At 43.2% G+C, this 18,588-nt stretch overlaps 1 protein-coding gene across 2 annotated transcripts in view; it reads left to right on the top strand.

Annotated features, from left to right (window-relative positions):
• Slc38a4 (solute carrier family 38 member 4) overlaps positions 1-18,588 on the top strand; it is a 55,497-nt gene that overhangs the window by 10,593 nt on the left and 26,316 nt on the right. Inside the window, exon 1 of one of the 2 annotated variants that reach the window (XM_034516725.2) lies at positions 9,085-9,241. The exons of the other annotated variant lie outside the window; for it this stretch is intronic. The gene's annotated coding sequence lies outside the window, so the exon portion shown is untranslated. Of the gene's footprint in view, positions 1-9,084; positions 9,242-18,588 lie in introns of those variants that run through there. 2 annotated transcript variants of the gene reach the window in all.

Genomic DNA, 18,588 nt, shown 5'->3' with positions numbered 1-18,588 from the left:
GCTCAGCATGTGAGTCTGTCTGCAGGTACGTACGGGGCAGAAACACAAGGGGATGAGGTTTTAGATCCCGTCTTAAGTTCCTGGGGCCAGGAGGCGGCAATCAGAATCATTGGAAGTGGACGCCAGAGTCACTGAGCTCATGTCTTTAGCCAATCTGTATTTGGTGAGGCTTTGAGAATCCAGGGAGACAATAGTACATGTGTTACATACGTGAGTGGTAAACGAGAGGCTCAGCTTCTTTAGACAGGAAGTCCTTCAGTGTCTAGTAGACCAATGCAGAAACACGGATAGCCATACAGAGCCTACTGTATAACACAACAACACAAAGTTTCATACACGAACGCATTCCTACCTATGTTAATATCATGTATGTCAGCTCAACTCTAAAATCCCCTGAGAATTTCAAGGCTTATGACCCTTCATAATAAAACACAGCCACTCATTAGGGAGCTGAAAGAAAGCCAGGCAGGGAGGACCATGGAGGCAAGAAGGGCTGTGCTATACACCAGGTGCCTAAATGCTTGCTGATGGAATGAGGGGTAGATTGACTGGAAGGGGGAAGAAGAAAAAGCACTAGAGACGACCACACATCTCTTCCTTTTGGCGAAAAATTTAAAGAGAAGAGCTAAATTGAAATATTTAAAATGGAAATTCTATGCCAACAGAGAATTGTATCTTAAACATGTTCCTAGTGAACAAACATTTTGGAGACTCTCTGATTTCTATGTAAGTATGGTTGCCACTTGCTCATGTTAAAATGTTTCTAGCTTGGTGACAAAAGAGCGTTGTTAGCAGGAAGACCTTTGCTCAGATTGAGCTGAAATTATTCGTACCACTTATTTTAGAGTTGTGAATTTCAAATTTTTAGTTTTTCACCTTGTAGCTGCATGAGGGTGTGATATGCAGTTTCTACTCCATGGTTCTGTCTATTGCCCTATGATTTGCATATCATTTAAAAATCATTTCTTTCGGATTTTGAGATTATAATATAGTCACACCATCTCTCTCTTTCCTTCCTTCCCTCCAAGCCCCCTCCCCCTACTTACCCCCCCCCCCCCGTGCTCTCTTTCCAATTCATGGCCTTTTTTCATTAATTGTTATTACATATATTCCTAAATATATGGGTACAACCTGCTCAGTCTGTCTGTTGTTTTCAGAGGTGACTGTTTGGTGTTGGATAAGTAATTGATGTACTTTTCCTGAGGAAATCTACTGCTCTTGGTCTCAGCATCCTTAGACCCACTGCTTGTTGCCTCTGTGTGTGGGGCTGAGGCCTCATGGGCTTTTCCCATCCACATTTGCCTGTCTATTTCTCTTGTTCCTGTCCAGCTCATGTTTATAAGCGATCATGTTGGTGAGAGTTTACGTGTGTTTGGTGGCTATCAAGTGGTTATTTCTAGTATGTAAAAAGGTACCTTATAAATAATTTCTAAAGGCAGGTTTGGATGGGCAGCTTGACCCAATGCCTTTAATAAAACCTTTTATTCATTCAACATTTATACAGTGCCAACTATAGCCAGGCACAGTCTATTATTATGCAAAGCAAACAAGGTGGGTTGTTTGTAGCTAATTTAAATGGGTTGTCTAGACAGACTTAAACCCTTCCCCAAACCTAAATATACCGTGTGTCTGAATGACTCCCTTCTGTCGCTATGCCACTGAGTAGGTGAAGACGTTTACCTAAAGGAAGATCAGTACTATTCATTTTATACTCACTCTCTAGAGTTCTCATTCTTTATATACAATATATTGTTATTATTATTATTATTATTATTATTATTATTATTATTATTATTACTAGTAGTAGTAGTAGTAGTTACAGGAGCAGTATTTCGAGACAGTTTCTCTGTGTAGCCCTGGCTGTCCTGGAACTCACTCTGTAGACCAGGCTGGCCTCGAACTCAGAAATCCGCCTGCCTCTGCCTCCCAAATGCTGGGATTAAAGGTGTGCGCCACCACTGCCCGGCCAGAGTTACAATTCTTAACTAAAGTAACCCATAGAACACAAAAGGCTGAGTTATGTTGCCAGCCTGGGCACTGCCCAACTCCTTGAGAGGAGAACAGTCTGTCAGTGGGTGGCCCTGTGTGAGATCTTTGTGAAGTGTGGGCACACAATGGGGTTCTTGGAACCCAGTAGGGCAAGTGATCTCTGTGTCTGAAACCTGTGTTCCTTCCATTGAAGAGACTCACTTCAAGAAACTCCTCCCAGTTCACTGCTACTGCATGAGGAAACCTCAGGAGCCCTACCCCTGCCCCCACTTCTTTCTACCCCTACCCCTACCCCAACCCCACCCCTGCCTTACTCCCATCCCCACCCTACCCCCACCCCATTCAGATTCCTTTGAACAAGTCTGTCTGCTAAGCATGTGTGTTAGTTTTCTGTTGCTAGGTGTAAATACCTGAGGAAAATCAGCTTAAAGGACAGGAGATTCCTCTGACTCATGGTTTGAGACATCTCCGTCTGAGGTCACTTGGGTCTGTGGCTTCTGGGCAGAATGAGGTAGAGCATCACGCAGAGGAACTCTGGTAGAGTGAAGGGGTTCACCTCATGGTGAGAGTCAGACAGAAGAGGAGGCCTTAGGCAAGATACACCCTTCACAGGCGCATCTTGTGACCGGCTGCTTCCTTCCCTTAGGATCCAACTTCAACAGTTTCTACCGAAGGATAGAGTGCAGGCCTTTAATCCCATCACTTGGAAGGCAGAGGCAGGCAGATCTCTGAGTTCAAGGCCAGCCTGGTCTACAGAGTGAGTTCCAGAACAGCCAAGGCTACAAAGAGAAACCTTGTCTCAAAAAATCCAACCAAACAAACAAAAAACCAAAAAAATAAAAGACCAGTTTCTACCACCTTCTAATAATATATGATTTACTGCAAAAGAAACATATCTGGGGACTCGAAAGAAAGCAATGGGAATAAATGACCTGTGACCCAGAACAATGTGATTTGTTGTTGCTGTTGTTTAAAGCACCAGTTGCTATTAACTTGAAAGGCAACCAATGCAACTCAAGTCTTTATATCAGGGTGAAGAACAGAAATGAACAAGGTGATTAGTTGTCTCAGATATAATGTTGTAATTAGCCATGCTATTTTATCTAGTAGGCATTTTATGCATATAATCTATATGTGTGAAGTATATTATCTATGTGTGTGATTATGTATATAGTCTATGTGTATAAAGCATTTAATGAGTATACACACACACACACACACACACACACACACACGTCAGAGGATGGGTTTGTTCTTCACCTTTCACCTTGCTTAAGGCCATTTGCTGCTATGTATACCAGGTCAGCCGGCTTGAGAACTCCCGGGGATTCCCCTGCCTCCATATCCCATCTTGTTGGAAGAACAGCAGAATTACAGAAGCACACACCCTGCCCGTCATTTTGAGACGTGAACCCAGGTCCTCACACTTGTATGAAAAGCCCTTTACCCACTGAGCCGTTACCACAGCCTTCTAGGGGGAATTTTAAAGGCCGAGAATCGCTATTTCAAGCAAGCTTTAATGAAGTCTATTTTAATATTTAGGATTTTTATCAACTAAGTTCTTTTAGTTCCTGTAAGTTTTAAAGACCTTGTTGCTTTTATTCACCATATCTATTTGAGCAAAAGCCTAGAATGAGTTTGTGATGCCTTTTCCCTGTGTGATTTCAATGTGAGCTGAAGAGATGAGACAGATCAGAAAGAGCTGTTTCCAAGGGGAAAACAGAAGAAATATCAAGGTCGTAGACTATCTTCTAACAAGTCCTTTTGTCAGCTGAGGCTAAATACAATTTTCTACTTCGGTCGGTGGCAAAGTCAATAAATTTGTCAACCTTTACCAAAGCTGTTTGCTAATTTTGCAATGTAGCTGTTGGTTATTCAAACATTTCTAAAATAGCCCATTGTATAACCATGGAGGTGGCACAGGCTGGGTTGAAGAGTGGTGAGTGTCATTGAGTTAACAGTTTCCTCAGACGTCTCAGGTCAGGTTGGAGCCATTCCCTTCAAGCACTTAGAAGGGAAACTCAGCCCTCTCCCATCCTGAGACCTAGACTCAGGAGCCCTTTGGGGGCCTCATATTTGCAAGCATTATAAATTTTGACTTTTGAAGATTTCATTGAATGAAGCTATCCATATAGTAACCTGCGATGTGTGTGTGTTAAGACATTTTTAAAAAAAGATGAAAGGACCCTAGTTCATTGCATTCATTGCAGAATTCCAGTGGGCAGAGACATCAGAAATCTCGAAGAACCAGTGGAAGAAAACTCTAACAAAGTTGTAAAACGTATTCATGGGTACAATGAAAAAATGTCCTGAAATTCTAAATCTTAAAATAGAAGCATCTGCAACACACTGCATTTTAAAAAATCCTCTCTCAGATTTTGTTATATTAAATGCATTTCCTGCTTAAAAAAAAAATTCTACTGTGCCGACATGCCACGGACACATGGCACGTTCTAGAGGGAACCTGGGATGGAGCAGGAAGAGCGGTGGTTACCTAGTGTGAGTGAAGTCCTGAGTTCCAGCCCAGAACGAAGACCAAAAGGCGTGTGACACAGTGCTCTCAGAATGCAGTGGATGCAGAAAGATCAGGAGTTCCAGGTCATCTTCAGCTATATAGTAAGCTGGAAACCAGCCTAGGATAAGAAAATTAAAGAGAGAGAGAGAGAGAGAGAGAGAGAGAGAGAGAGAGAGAGAGAGAGAGAGACAGAGAGACAGAGAGACAGAGAGACAGAGAGACAGAGACAGAGACACACACACACAGACAGAGACACAGAGAGAGGCACACACACAGAGACAGCAAAGGGAAGGAAGAGAGAGAGGAAGGAAGGAAGGAAAAAAGAAAGAGGATAGAAGGCAAACAGACAGACAGACAGATGGAAGGAAGGAAGGAAAAACAACCATACTTTCCTATTTAAAATTAAAGTGATGTGTGTGGCTCTTGAAGGTAATATTCAATTTTGTATTTTGTTACTTGGTTTTATCATTATTATGTAAGCTTAGGCAAAGACTACAGAAGCATGGGAAGATACCCGCTGGGTAGTGGTGGTGCACAGCTTTAATCCCATGAGTTCAGGGCCAGCCTGGACTACAGAATGAGTTCAAAGACAGCCAAGACTACACAGAGATACCCTATCTTGAACTGTACCCCCTCCTAAAAGTGGCAGAATGTTGTTTGCTGCTGAATGCTATAAGCATCCATGTGTGAGGGCAGAGTTGGTATGTTGGTACATCAGACAGTCATTTACCTGTACCATTACAAAAACACTTGGAATAATGTAAATTCCGTGAGAACATACCAGGAAGCTTGTCATCTACTGCATTAGATTTTGCATTTATAACCCTAAGGGCTGGAAACAGCAATCAGAGACTCTTCTTGGAGACTGGAGCATCGTGCGTACAGTAGGATAGAGAGAAGTTTACTGAGCTGTGATGATACAGACCCATGATGCCAGCGCTTGAGAAGTAGAGACAGGAGGCTCACACGTTTAAGGTTACCCTAGACGACATACAGAAACTCTATAAACAAATACGTTAAATAAATACATAACACATAGCCTAGGAAAGTTTAAAAAAAAAACAGACAGAAGAAGGAAGGTTGAAAAGCAAGAAGAGACAAAGAGGGAGCCAGACAAGAAGTGTGTGGTTGCAAGTAAGAGAAGATGTGTGCATGTTGTGAAAGGGTTAAAAAGTAAACCACTTTGTTTCCTAGTCACCACTGGGTCTTTGTGTCTTCCCCGACTTTGTCTACAAGCAGAATCCATTTCCACATGTTATTTTGTTCCATGACTAAAGTCAGAAATTCAGTTATAGTCAAGATGAGACCAAGAGGTTACCTTCCTATTCCTTCTTGTTCTGGTGCAAAGTGCTTATATGATTGGGCTCAGGTTACTCCTGGGACAGTCTCTTTGAGGACATTGTTGCAGCTGAAATTTCCATACTTTAGTTCTTTCAAACACCAGCAAGACAAAGTTTGATTCAACACACTGCCATGCTCTAAGTCTCCTGTGATTCAATAGTTTTGTGCTTTCAATTAATAACATTTTCTTGGGACACATATTCTAGAATCTTCTCTATGTGAGGATAACAGCCCCCCCCCCAATGTAAGCTCTCTGCTATGTGAGGAAAAGGTTTGATTTTAAGTTTCATAATACAGCAATACAAAATTCATAGCATGTATTCTGAGCTCAAAAAATGATTAAAAAAAACATTCAAGGAAAAAATGTTAAATTCCTGTTGACTTCTATTTGAATTTTTCTATTTGTCTCCCTCTTGTTCCTCATTCTCAGACAGGCAAGTTAAATCCCAAAGGGTCATGTCAGTCACCCTTGTCTCCACCTCCAGCTCCACCCATCACCTCTCTGTGTACTACCCTGCCAGCTTGCTTTATTATGAAGGTTCAAGGCCTCTCATCCCAAGCATCTGAGTTCCCAGACATCATCTCCTTCAATCTGGATTCCTTCCTTCTGTGCTCCTGTCTGGGTCAGAAGGTCTCTGCTCTGGCCAGGAGGGTTCTCACGTTGTCAGAATGCGTCCCTTTTCACTCAGGAGGCCTCTTGCCTTCTCTCTGCCCACTGGGATCTCAGCCAGAGGTTGCAGAGATCCCTGAGAACTTCCTGGATGACCTCAGCCCCTAGCAGCTCCTCCTTTGACACATCCCAGGGGATGCTGTGCAGTTAAGCTGGTATTAACTGTGACAGAGCCTGGGAAGCTAAGGATGCCTTCATGTGGGCTTGTGTCCTCAGTCCCAGCCATGTGCTCACTTAAGACTGAAGCTCCTGTCCCTATTTGTGGAATTATCTACTTATGGGTTCTTTTAAAAGGGGTCAGTTAAAGTGTTTGTCACCTCAGTATCCAGATTTACTTCATTAGCCATACCTACAACCTAGGTCGCTTTACTATTTTGTTTATTTATTTATTTAGAAAAGGTCTCTTTTTGCAGCCCTGGTTGTTATCTGTTCTAGAGCTTACTCTATGAATCAGGCTGGCCTTGAACTCAAAAATCTGCCTGTCTCTGCTTTCTAAATATTGGGATTAAAGGTGTCTGACATCATGCCTGCCCATTCTTACTTGTAAGAGAGAGTTTGTGATCTCTTACTACCTTCTACAATGACAGTTCAACCATCCTAGAACCTGACTGAATATATTTACTGTATTTTGAAAGTCAAAATGGCATACATCCATCACCAGATGTATGTGAAATTACACTACATTATTGTAAGACATCATCAGGGTGTTACATTATCACATGCAACCCTGCTTTTTCCTACAGAAGGGAAGCCTGCCTCTTGCCAAGGCCAGATCATACAAGTTCTTCACTAAGTTGGCCACACTTAAATGTGTGAAAATGTCTACAGAAAAAAACAAATACCCTAACAACAAACCAGGGCCTTGGCCATTTGAGCTAGTTTCTGTGTGTTCGGATTTGATTTTAAGAAAATTCTAAGTTTCATGATTAGAATTTTTCGGCATAAAGTAGATTGGAATTTTTAAAAAATGCCAGGGAAGTATGTTTGTAATTTTAACCTCATGTGCCCATTGCAATAATTGCTCATTACGCTTGGAGGGAAGAATGGTGAAAGTCAATACATGAAGTGTTAAGGGAAGTGAAATGTTTGGCGTAGACACACGTCTGTCTGTCAGTTCCCCATTTGATACAAAGACTTGGTACAACAAAGTTCTCCCATCAGGATCACTCCATCCTGGCTCAATTGACCCACCAGGAAACGGGATTTTGCCAGAAGCATTTAATTTCCTAATAGTTACTGCAAATCTTTGCTTGCTTCTTCTCATCTTCATCGGATAACTTTGCAAACAGGGTGGAATTCTAGTTGGGAAAGATGACAATTAGGAGGTTGAGACTGTCCTTTGAAAAGGAGTGCTTTTTCTGACTTCCCTGAGATCTACGAGTCCTTGTCTTTTTTCTGATGAATTACGGTAGCACTCATCTGAGAGAGGGAAAACAAAAACACGAAAAACCTCCAGAGTGGAGAACATGCTGTCACAGGTGAGGGTAAGAGTGCCATCTCAGAGTTAATAAATCAAACAAGCACACTAGAGAGGAAGGGGGGAGCAGGTGGGTCCATGTGACTCTTAATGGTTTGTGTATTGCATCAACTTGGGAATTTCTTAACCAGAGGACTGGCAATGTTTAGTTTTTACAGAACAGGTAGTGATGGAGAATTATAATAGAGCTTCTGATTGGCTATGAGATTATTTACGTCATACACATTTAAATGGCAAAGATCCTGAGTCTGGTTGGTTTCTGCTTCTTCCTCATCTTCCTTTCAGAATGTCTAACTGATCAGTTTTTATTGCAGATAAATTATTTGCCAACATATTTGAATTCCTCTTCTGGTTTGTGGATCACTACATAGGTTTGTTTCTTTTTTTTTTTTTTCTTTCTTTCTTTTTGGTTTTTCGAGACAGGGTTTCTCTGTGTAGCCCTGGCTGTCCTGGAACTAACTCTGTAGACCAGGCTGGCCTCGAACTCAGAAATCCACCTGCCTCTGCCTCCCAAGTGCTGGGATTAAAGGCGTGCGCCACCACTGCCCGGCAGGTTTGTTTCTTCTAAGGAAATAATATACTCCCTTAGAAATTCTTTAAGAACATCCCATAGCTTCCTTTCCCAGCACACTCTACTGATGCAGCCATGGTTGACAAGGCCTACAATCTCCACCTCCTGGCACCTTGAGTAACTTGATGCTGTTGGAGCTCCTGTAAAACTCCTTCTGAACCGGTCAGCGAGGCACAGGAAAATGACCTCCCGTGTAACCAGTACCACCTTTACCTTCTGACTCTGACATCGTACACTGTGACTTTTTTAATGTCTATTTTTTTTTTTACTTTATATGGTCAGTTCATAAAACCTGAGAAATGAATGCTTCTAGATCAATCCCCTGACCACGCAATAGATTTTTTTAATGAAGTGTGACACTGAAGTGAGACTTTCGATAAGAACCTCATTGTAGAAAAGCCAAAATTCTAAAAGCAAATAGAAATTGGTGTGACCAATGTTTAAGCCAAGTGACCAGCAGCAAACCAAATCAGTGCCTCTCTTCTGGGCTGACGCAAGCTGGACTGAGGAGGTGTTGGGTCCAGGTGATGGTGTTGATTGGCTTATGTCGTTCACTCCCACTGGCCTTTAAATCATTGTCTTGCTTTCCAAAAAGTTCAGATAAGTCACCTCTGTGACAGGGGTCTGCCATCCCAAACAGTTCATGAAAGACGGCACAGGACTGCATAAATAATTAAGGTACAGTTCGTTTTACATATGTGTTCCCAGACTTACAGTCAGTCGTGCTTGCTTTCCTCTTTATAGTGTGTCAATTGCTTATCCATTACAAATTAAAATGACTGGAAATACTACATGGATAACTTTTTGATTGAAAGATCAATTTGATATCTTATCAGACATTGAAATTATCTATCCAGGTCCCGGCTGCACTTCTCTTTTGCAAATGGCTCAGGTCTGATCAGAAAGTTGAGTGGTGGATGACAGGGAATGGTCAGGCTGCGAAGCCTGCAGGCAGTCTCAGTCCCTGTAGCTGCTGCTAAGTCACCGACTGCAATAAAAGTTAGGAAAAGATACATAACTGTAACTGCCCTGACTTCAGCTGACACAATTCAACAAAACTCACAGAAACTTAATCAAAGAAACTGTCCCATGAGTGAAGCTGGAGGTGGATATGTGGTTTCCCTTTTTGAGAGAGAGGGGGGCAGCTGGGGAGAGAGAGGGAGAGGGGGGATTTGTCTTCTTTGTCTTTTTAATTGACAATTTTAAAAAAGAATGCTTTTAAGAAGAGCAAATTCTTAAGAAGAACCTGTGGAATTGAATATATAGAAATAGAACTTTAAGTTTTGAAGATGTAGAATTGGCGGTCTAGAAACAGCTGTTCTAAAAATGGCCAGGTGGGTGGGGCAGGGGGTGTGTTTACACATCCATATACTGAGCATCTGATTGAGAAACTGGCGATGGAGACCAAAGCAAAACCAAGAGTGTTATAACACAGTGGAAACATCCCCAACTCAAGAAATAGCCGGTATTCTTGTACAGCGGTTTACAATGAACCTTCTGGACAAGTTAAACAAAGCTAGTTGGTTTTTTAAAAAGAAAGATTACAATTCTTTCATAATGCAAGACCCTCCAGTCTAGATTTATGCTTAAATTATTTCTAGAATTCTCTTGATGATATTTAAAAACTGTGAGGGTATCATTTAGGGTTGTGATAGTCAGGCTTTAAGGGTTTCTCTAACTGTGTTTTATAGTATGTGTCAATGTCATTTTTAATATCTAAGTTGCTTTATAGGAGGAGGAAAATCATTTATTTTAGGGAGAAAAAGAAAAAAGGTCTCTCCAGAGGTGGCCTTGAATCTGTTATGGAATGTAGATATCTGAGAATCTACTGTTTCCACAGTCATGGCGAGTTCTTAGACTTCACTTATTTAATTGAGTTTCATAAAGAGTTTTCCTCTGACAAGGTCACATATGCTATGTGTCCCTGTATGTCCTGTAAGCTGGCTATTGTATGAGAGAACAAGAGCTAAAGATTAGTTGTGAGTTTCTGCTTAAGATAACTATGTCTTCTGAAAAGAATCTGTGAAGAAGAAAGCGCACTCCAAGTTTATGAATGACCCTCTGTTCCTACCATTAGTGAGCATATCATATTTTTGTTTTGTTGTTCAGAGACCGGGCTTCACACAACAGCCCATGCTGGCCTAGAATGCACCCTATAGATTAAGTTGGCCTCAAACTCAAAGCAGTACTTCTGTTGAGTTGACAGTCACATGCCCTCTCTTAGCTGGCTAAGCATGTCATCCTTGTGGAGAACAAAGCCTCATCGTAGGCTGTTGATTATCGAGGTCTTCATTCTTTGTAGGTGTTATCTCTAAGCTTCGTCTAAGCATGGGATAAAAGGAATTCTAAAATGCTGAAGTAAATCACTGGGTGTCCTCCTTATCTTCTCTCTACCTCATTTTTTAGATAAGATTCCTTACTGAACCCATAGCTCATGGATTCAGTTAGACCTGCTGACCAGTAAGCCCCAAGAGCCTTCTTGTCTTCTGCCTCCTTGGGGCTGGGATTGCCCACACCTACCACCATGTCTGGTTTTGTTTGTTTGTTTGTTTGTTTGAGGATCAAACGAAGGTTGTCATGCTTGTGCAACAAGGAATTTATGACGTGAGTCATCTCCCCAGTCCCAAAATGTTTCCATATTTCCATAAGAAACAGTGGGTTAGATGACCAGTCTTTTCTTGCTATCAAGCTATGAGTAGGGCTACGTTATTGGGGAAACAGAGACATTTTAACATGGAGGTAATATCAGATTCATTTTTATATCCATAGGGTAGCCATTTATCTGAGGTACATTTTAGATGTGACTTTAAATCAATTCTTCAGGTAGAAGATATTTCAGTTTTGAGTTGCATGGGCCACTGCTACTCGCTTGCCCAACCCAAGGGTCACTGCCACGTTGGCCATCAGCTACCTCTGCCAGGCTTTTGGAGTAGAATGGTCAACACTGAGATGGTCTGAAGGACAAGACCAACGGCAGCGGTGGAAAGTCCGCCCTGACGTCACTAGCTCCTCTCCACTTTCACTTATCAGGCAGAACAAATGTTTGTCGTCCTCGTAGAAGGTCATCCCCCCAGTGTCTGACTGGGGACAGTTTTGTTTAACCATTTTTTGAGGTCTTGGGTTGGTGCTGAGCCACAGCCACAACATTTGAGACGTTTCTCATTTTGAGGACCCTCCACCATGAGTTTCTTAGCAGCAATTCAAAGGTTAAAACCCTAACACATTTGATAACCAGGATTTGGCTGTAAGGGATTTGCTGCTTGAGACGCCTGCTAATACATGTGCTAAACTCAAAGTCTGCAAACTGAATGAGTAAACTGGAAAGTCCGTCGTGTGCTACTGCCCCTGGTATGGTAGAAGGAGACAGTTTAAAGAGGGGACAGAGGGGAAACCAAGTGCAGCAGCCAGGAGGCCCAAAGTACAGACAGTGGACAATCAAAATGGCTGGATTATATGGGGGAGGAGCAGCCTACTCCCTGGGCTGGAGAGTTCAGGGTCAGCCAGGAAGATTCTGTAGGGACTGAGGGCTGAGGGATGCAGGGAGAACTTGGAAGCCAATGTTAACTTTGATGTTAAATAGGTACTTCAGCTTTTTGTCTCAGATTTGAAACCTAACACTAGCAGTCTTGTGCCACCTTAGGTTTTGATTTTGCATCTGCATACATATTGGATGGTACCCCAGCTTTTGAGCTCTGCCTGTGCTGTTTGTTCTAGCCTGTTTAGTCATAGAGAGATTGAACTTTGTTGGAAAGAAAGGCCGAAGGACCAACAATTCTGTCAAAATTCTGACTTTTAGAAGCATTCACAGCATTTGGGGTGGGGGCGGGGGCGGGTGGCGGTGGGGAACAATGTAGCTGTTTTTTTATTCTCTTGCTGATCCAAATAAACTTGCTGCTTAATTTTGAGGTATTAGTGTCATTCCTCGGTACGCACCCCGACCTTCCCCCATCGCACGCCCCAAACCAGCAAGCATGTATGCCCATGTCTGTAATGAACACAATTTCAAGTTGCTTTGGTATTTTCAGAATATAACAGAAGGCACAGTGCCAGATGCTAGGAAAATGTAGTTTGCAAACCTGGTGCCCACTCCATCCCCATGAGGCTCCTCCCTGGTTAGGCAGGTGGCTCTTTGTCAAATAAGCACACAAGTACATGTGTAAGCACAGTCTATGCCGAGTCCTGAGAGGAGAAGGAGAGCGTACTCCGAGAACATGGGAGCTCTCCTTCAGATGTGTGAGTCTCAGAGGTGCGCCCCAGCCACATGGCTTTTAATTCCTTCAAGTTGCCCTAGCTGAGCCCTGGATGCCTCCTTAGAAGTACAGGGAAGAGAGTTCTATGGGGAGGAAACAACAGGTGAAGAGGCTCTGAGGTGGCAACGGGAAAGACAAGATGCCCCAGTGACTCTGTGAACGACGGCTGTAAGGAAATTTTGCTGCCATGGGGACATTGCTCCAGTTTAGCTATCTAGGGCAACAATGAGGTGGGTACATTCTAAATAAGTGTTGGGAGACTGGTAGGCTTCGTTCTTTTTGGACCTGAGTAGGGGGATAGAGAGCTAAGACGTGTGTGTGTGTGTGTGTGTATGTGTGTGTGTGTGTGTGTGTGTGAAGGCTGAAGACTATCTGCATCCAGTGAGCTCCCAGTAAACTGAGTTGCTGAGTACTGAGGCAAGGAGCAACATTTAGACTACAGAAAGGGACTTTCTCAGGTTTGGTGCTTGCAGGCACCTATCCTTTCTTTCTTACTCATGCCAGGATTGGCTGATTATTTCAGCAAATATTTAGTCAGAGAATAATGGTAACAATGTTCATTGTATTGTATGCGAAAGTTTGCTGTTTCCAATCTGTTTTCTTTAATAGGGTGAGTTCCTTGAGTTCAGGGCTCAGCCTCAAGCCGTTCTCTGGGATTTCCAGTTTCCGGTTTGCACTTCATTCTCCACCTCTGCTGAATGAATGAGTTGCTGGATGTCAGGGTGAAACACTTTCACACTGAAGTCTATTTATGTTAGGAACGTGAGGTTACACTTTGGCAGCAACAATGTGACCAAGAGGTTTCTTTGTGATACACACAATCGATCTGAGGTAGTTCATGTCTTAATGTTCTAACACTGTTTAAATTGTGCTTGCTGCTGTTGGTCCTTTAGACCAGATCGGTAGTCCGGTATCCAGAGATGAAAATGGGCTACACATTTTGTGACTGTTGCCTGGCAATGGCCAAATTCAGGATTGGGACTGAGGGCTCAAACTGTCTTATAGGATATATCACTCTCCAAAGAATATATATAGTAATCTCTGATATATATAGTAAGAGTACTATAGAAAGAAGTTCTTTTCCCATCTTACAAGCTTTGCAAGAGTTCTGAGAACAAAAAGCCTTCTTTTAGGATGTCTAAGGTAAAATATATGTGTTAGTATGTATGTTCAAATGTTAAAAAAAAAGGCATTGATGGGATTCTGATTATTGGAAGAAGGAAAAGGGATGGAGTGCATTAGGACCACCTACATGCTAACCTTTGATAAACACTATCATACTTAAACTCCCATCACGCTAGTTTTGTGGTAAATGATAATACTCTCATTTTTTTTCCCAGAAAGCTGGAAGTCGTCAGTTAGGTAATTTGGCCAAGACTTACACCTAGTCCTGTTTGCCACCAAAGCCTGAGTTCCTGTTCCCCACTCAGGTGTTCATTCCCTGTGGATAAGAAGCAGTTGGTGAAGGCCACTCAACCCGAATGTCTGTTTCCAATCTGTATATGCAATAAGAGCAAGGCTGGTACCTATTCAGAGGGCTGCTGTGAGGTTTACCTGGGGTGATGTATTCAAAGCCTTAAAATAGTTCCTGGCCTGAGCTGTACATACATACGGAGTAGATGCCACATGAGGTTTGGTAACTTCTGGTTTTGACCCCAAGATTAGCATGGTTTTTCAGTGAATGATGCAATGAAGCCTGTACAGTGGAGTGAAACAAACTTTAGCTTCAATCCCTGGAGTGTGAACAGAGATCTCAGCCCTGAGCTTCCCCAGAGAGCCTTCCCTGATTCTTGGACCCAGTCGAACTCTGTGGTAGAACTTCTTGTGATTCTGTAGATGGGAAAGCTGAGGAAAAAAGAGAGTGAAAGAGAAGGCCATTTCAGTCATGGTGACTGGTTGTACAGATGGCCTGGGTGACAGAACGCAGTCTGTTCCCCAAAACATAGACTAGTGTAGATACAGAGACTGGAGAAACACAGATCTTATAAGCCATAGAACCGTGTTATGCTGGTGAGAATACGGATGGTGTTCGAGGCATTCAGCAAAGAGAATATGATGAACTCCAGCAATTCACTCTGGCTCCTGTGTGGAGAACCTGTGTGTGCAACATGGATATGGGGTGGGGCAGGCAAGAGAGGGTTCAAGGAGCTTGAATAGGTCCTGTCTACTTGGACATGTATTGGTGGAAGACATGGAACAATGTAGACCAGTTTGAGAACAGCTTGAGTTGCCTGTAAAATCATCCAGGCTCTGTAAAGGACTGGAAATTGGGAATAGGAGCGGGTATTTGCCACGTTAGACTCCTGCTTCTGGTCCAAGTAGCTGCACCCATGTGGCAACATTCTTAGGGTGGCTTGTGGTGGAAGATGAGGAAGATTTTAGACATGTGGTGTTTTAAATGTTGAGATACGCAGGTGTCAGCTAGGCACAACTTACGAGAAGAAGCCTGGGCTGAATCATAGCTTGGAAGTCGGCTGTGTGCACTGAAAGTCAAAGAAACAGGACAGGTAGGAGGCAAACAGTAGGGAAAAGAGATAGTTAATAGATGTGGTCACAAAATGGTATGGGAATTGGCCCCTGTGATAATGAGGACTCAGTGGTCCCACTATCTGTCATGTAAGTTAAAGAACTAGAAAGCTTGGTTGAATAATTTATTCAGAGGCTGTGGGACCTCAGAGCCAGACAGTTATCTGCAAACTCAAGGATGAGTAGACTGAACAAACATGGTGGTGTTCCAGGCTGAGGCGTGAAGGTGATTTTCCCCATCCCCCTCCACCTGTTTGTTCTGTTTAGATTATCAGGCTCACAGGTCACTGAGAGAATTTATTCTTTACTGGGTCTGTTGATCCAAATACTACTCTTTTCCCCAGAAACATACTTATGGAGGCTCCCTTTGAAGTAAGTGTCTTACCAGCATTCTGGCTATCTCTTAGCTCCATCAACTTCAGACCTAAAAGTCTTAAAAGTAGATAGAAGTGGGCATGGAGCATTGCCTCTAGAGAATTAAGCAAGGAGACTTAAAACAAAAACCAAGCCCACAGAAAGTATGACAAGCAGTAGCTAGTGATGCTATCAGCTCATGGAGGCTTTGAGGACCTCAAAGAAGCCAGAAGGGAAGATTGGGGAATCTGAGAAAGGGACCAAGCCCCAGGGAAGATTGGGGAATCTGAGAAAGGGACCAAGCCCCAGGGCAAGTGGTTTTGTTTTTTTTTTTTGTTTTTTTTTTTTTTTTTTTTTTTTTTTTTTTTTTTTTTTTTTTTTTTTTTTTTTTTTTCCTAGAGGGGCCTCTGTAGCAATATCAAGTCATGACAACATATTCAAAGAGAAACAGAGGTCACAGGTCATCAGTGGCAGTAGTCACCAAAGAGCCTCTCTTTGGCGCACTGCAATTTTTTTAAATTTACTTTTTTGGTGTAAATTTTACTTATAAGAGAGAACTATATATCATTCTCACCTTTTCCATCTCCCTGCTCCCACCTCTCCTGTGTCCCACCCCCTTTCGATTCATGACCTCTTTTGTAGTTAGAACTGGTGCACAGAAGTACGAACGTTTATAAAAACCTACGGAGCCCACTTAGGGTTGCTTGTGTGCACGCCTATTTAGGGCTGACCACTTGGGCTCCTCCCCGGAGGTGACAGATTCTCTGTCTTTCCACAGCCATTGGCTGCTTGTAGCTCTTCTGTGGCTAGGCCTTGTGAGAGTTCCCCAATCTGAAACCTGCATGTCAGCTGCTGTGGTTGGGATGCAGAACTTGTTTAGGCAGCCCTACTGAGATTCCATGGGCATGCTTTCCCTGAGAATGCCTGGAAGGCAGTACCTAATCCCAGGAGTCCTGGTTTTCTGGCTTACAGTTTGTCCACTTCTTCAGTGATATTCCCTGAACCTGACATCTAGAGTTTACATTGTAGATATACCAGTGTGGACTGTGCATCCCGTGACCACTTTGTCTCTACATTTGGATCGGTTAGGATTCCTGTAGTAGCTTCCATGTATTGGGGAAAAAAAAAGCTCATTTGTTTGGGGGCAGGAGTAAGGGATGCATTTCTCTCTCTGGGCATTATCTCTGGTTAGAAATATCTAGCATATAGTTAGAAATTATATTGGTTTAGGAAGATGTTGGTCTGCCATTTTGTCATTTCTGAAATTTAGTCCATAAAGAAAAACTGCAATAAACTCTCTGGCAAGTGTTAGGGCCTTGATAACCAAGAAAGAAGTGTACCTAGAAGGAGCAGAAGCCCCAGACCCAGTGGCAATAGTACATAGGAGTGGGCCCTGCAGGGCGCTCCTCCCCCCCACTCAGGGTCTCCTTATGCCTGCACACTGCGGAGGAGCCAGAAGGACCAGCAAGAGAGGAGGGAACTCTGAATCAACCGAGTCCACAGTGCCACAAAACACAGCTATCTAAGCCGACTGATACACTCCTCACCCATAAACACAGCAGATGGGCTTTGATCGCAGGAGTTCGCAGGAGTTCCAGGGAGACCAGTGGCAGGGAAGGTGGGGGAGGGGGACCTCCAGATGTGCCACCTCTCCACATGAAACATGGAATTTAGGGAGCAATGGGAAGTTCTGGGGATGCCAATTCAGTAGCTTTAGAGTTTGGGGAACATGTGTGTTCCCCAATGAGACAATTTAAACCAGATTAGATTGTATTAAAGGCAGGTTTATTGGGAAGCGGCTTTGTGGTGGGCACGTTCATGGTCCTCAACCTAGGCTAGGAAAGTCGCTATGGGGAGAGGAGGGAAGGGGAAGGGGAGGGGGGCACATGCTCGCGCATGCAGAGAGAGATGAGGAGGAGAAGAAGGGAGAGAGAAACCAAAATGTTTGGATTATACAGGGAGGAGCCTCTGGGGGAAGGGCAGCCCAGCCTCTGGGCTGGAAAGTTCAGAGTTGGGGGCAGGGTATGCCAGGTAGTAACTGAGGGATTCTGGGAGAGCCTGGAGGCCAGGTCTGCTTTGGTATGTAAAATATGCACCTTAGTCCCTCGACCTGCGACCACAGGTCGGAAACCAAACACACCCAGAGATACATTTGCTGTTTCCGATGTGACACAAGAAATGGAAGACACAGTTGCTACTTGATTTGCAGTGAAACAACAACCTGATACATTTATTTTAAGTTGAAAATATTCATAAGATGAAGATGTATTTAGTACATCTAACCTCCTGCGAGAGTCAGCTTTCTGTTACTGTGACAAAGCACCTGAGGTAACCAAGTTAAAGGAATAAGGGTGTGTTTGGGTGGATCTGTTCAGAGCCTCCCTCCATTGGTTTGCTCTACTTAATGTGGGTCTCTGGGAGTGTCGTTTACTTGGTGTAGCACGTGGCAGAGGAGACTTGTTTAACACGGGAGCGGGGGTGGGGGGCAGTGAGAGGGATGTAAAGCGAATAAATAAAAAGACAAACCAAACTAGCTTCCAGTGATCTAAAGTTTCCCTGACTTGCTAATAGTGCTTACAGGCTGACAAGCAAACCTTCAACCCATGGGTCTTTGAGGGACATTCAAGACTAAAAGGAACAAGCACAGCAGTTTATCCACACAGCAAACTGGAGAATGGATTGTTTTTACCCTGGGAGGGGGTAGGGAGTGGAGGGGAGGACGTAGCTGACTGACCCTGGAGCTCACGACTACCCCCTAGTGTAGATTGTGTCAACTAAAGTTAGAAACATTGTAACTTCATAAATAGTCTTCTCTTGATTTTATGTTACTCTGTCTCGTATTATGCCTCTGGCTTGAAATGCATGTCCATCCTCTTCGAAATTCTGGGAGCTGCT

This window comes from Arvicanthis niloticus, chromosome 13 (genome assembly GCF_011762505.2).
Source record: "Arvicanthis niloticus isolate mArvNil1 chromosome 13, mArvNil1.pat.X, whole genome shotgun sequence".
NCBI lineage: Eukaryota > Metazoa > Chordata > Mammalia > Rodentia > Muridae > Arvicanthis > Arvicanthis niloticus.
Note: the sequence above shows the minus strand (reverse complement) of the source record. Positions and strands in the feature narration are given on the sequence as shown.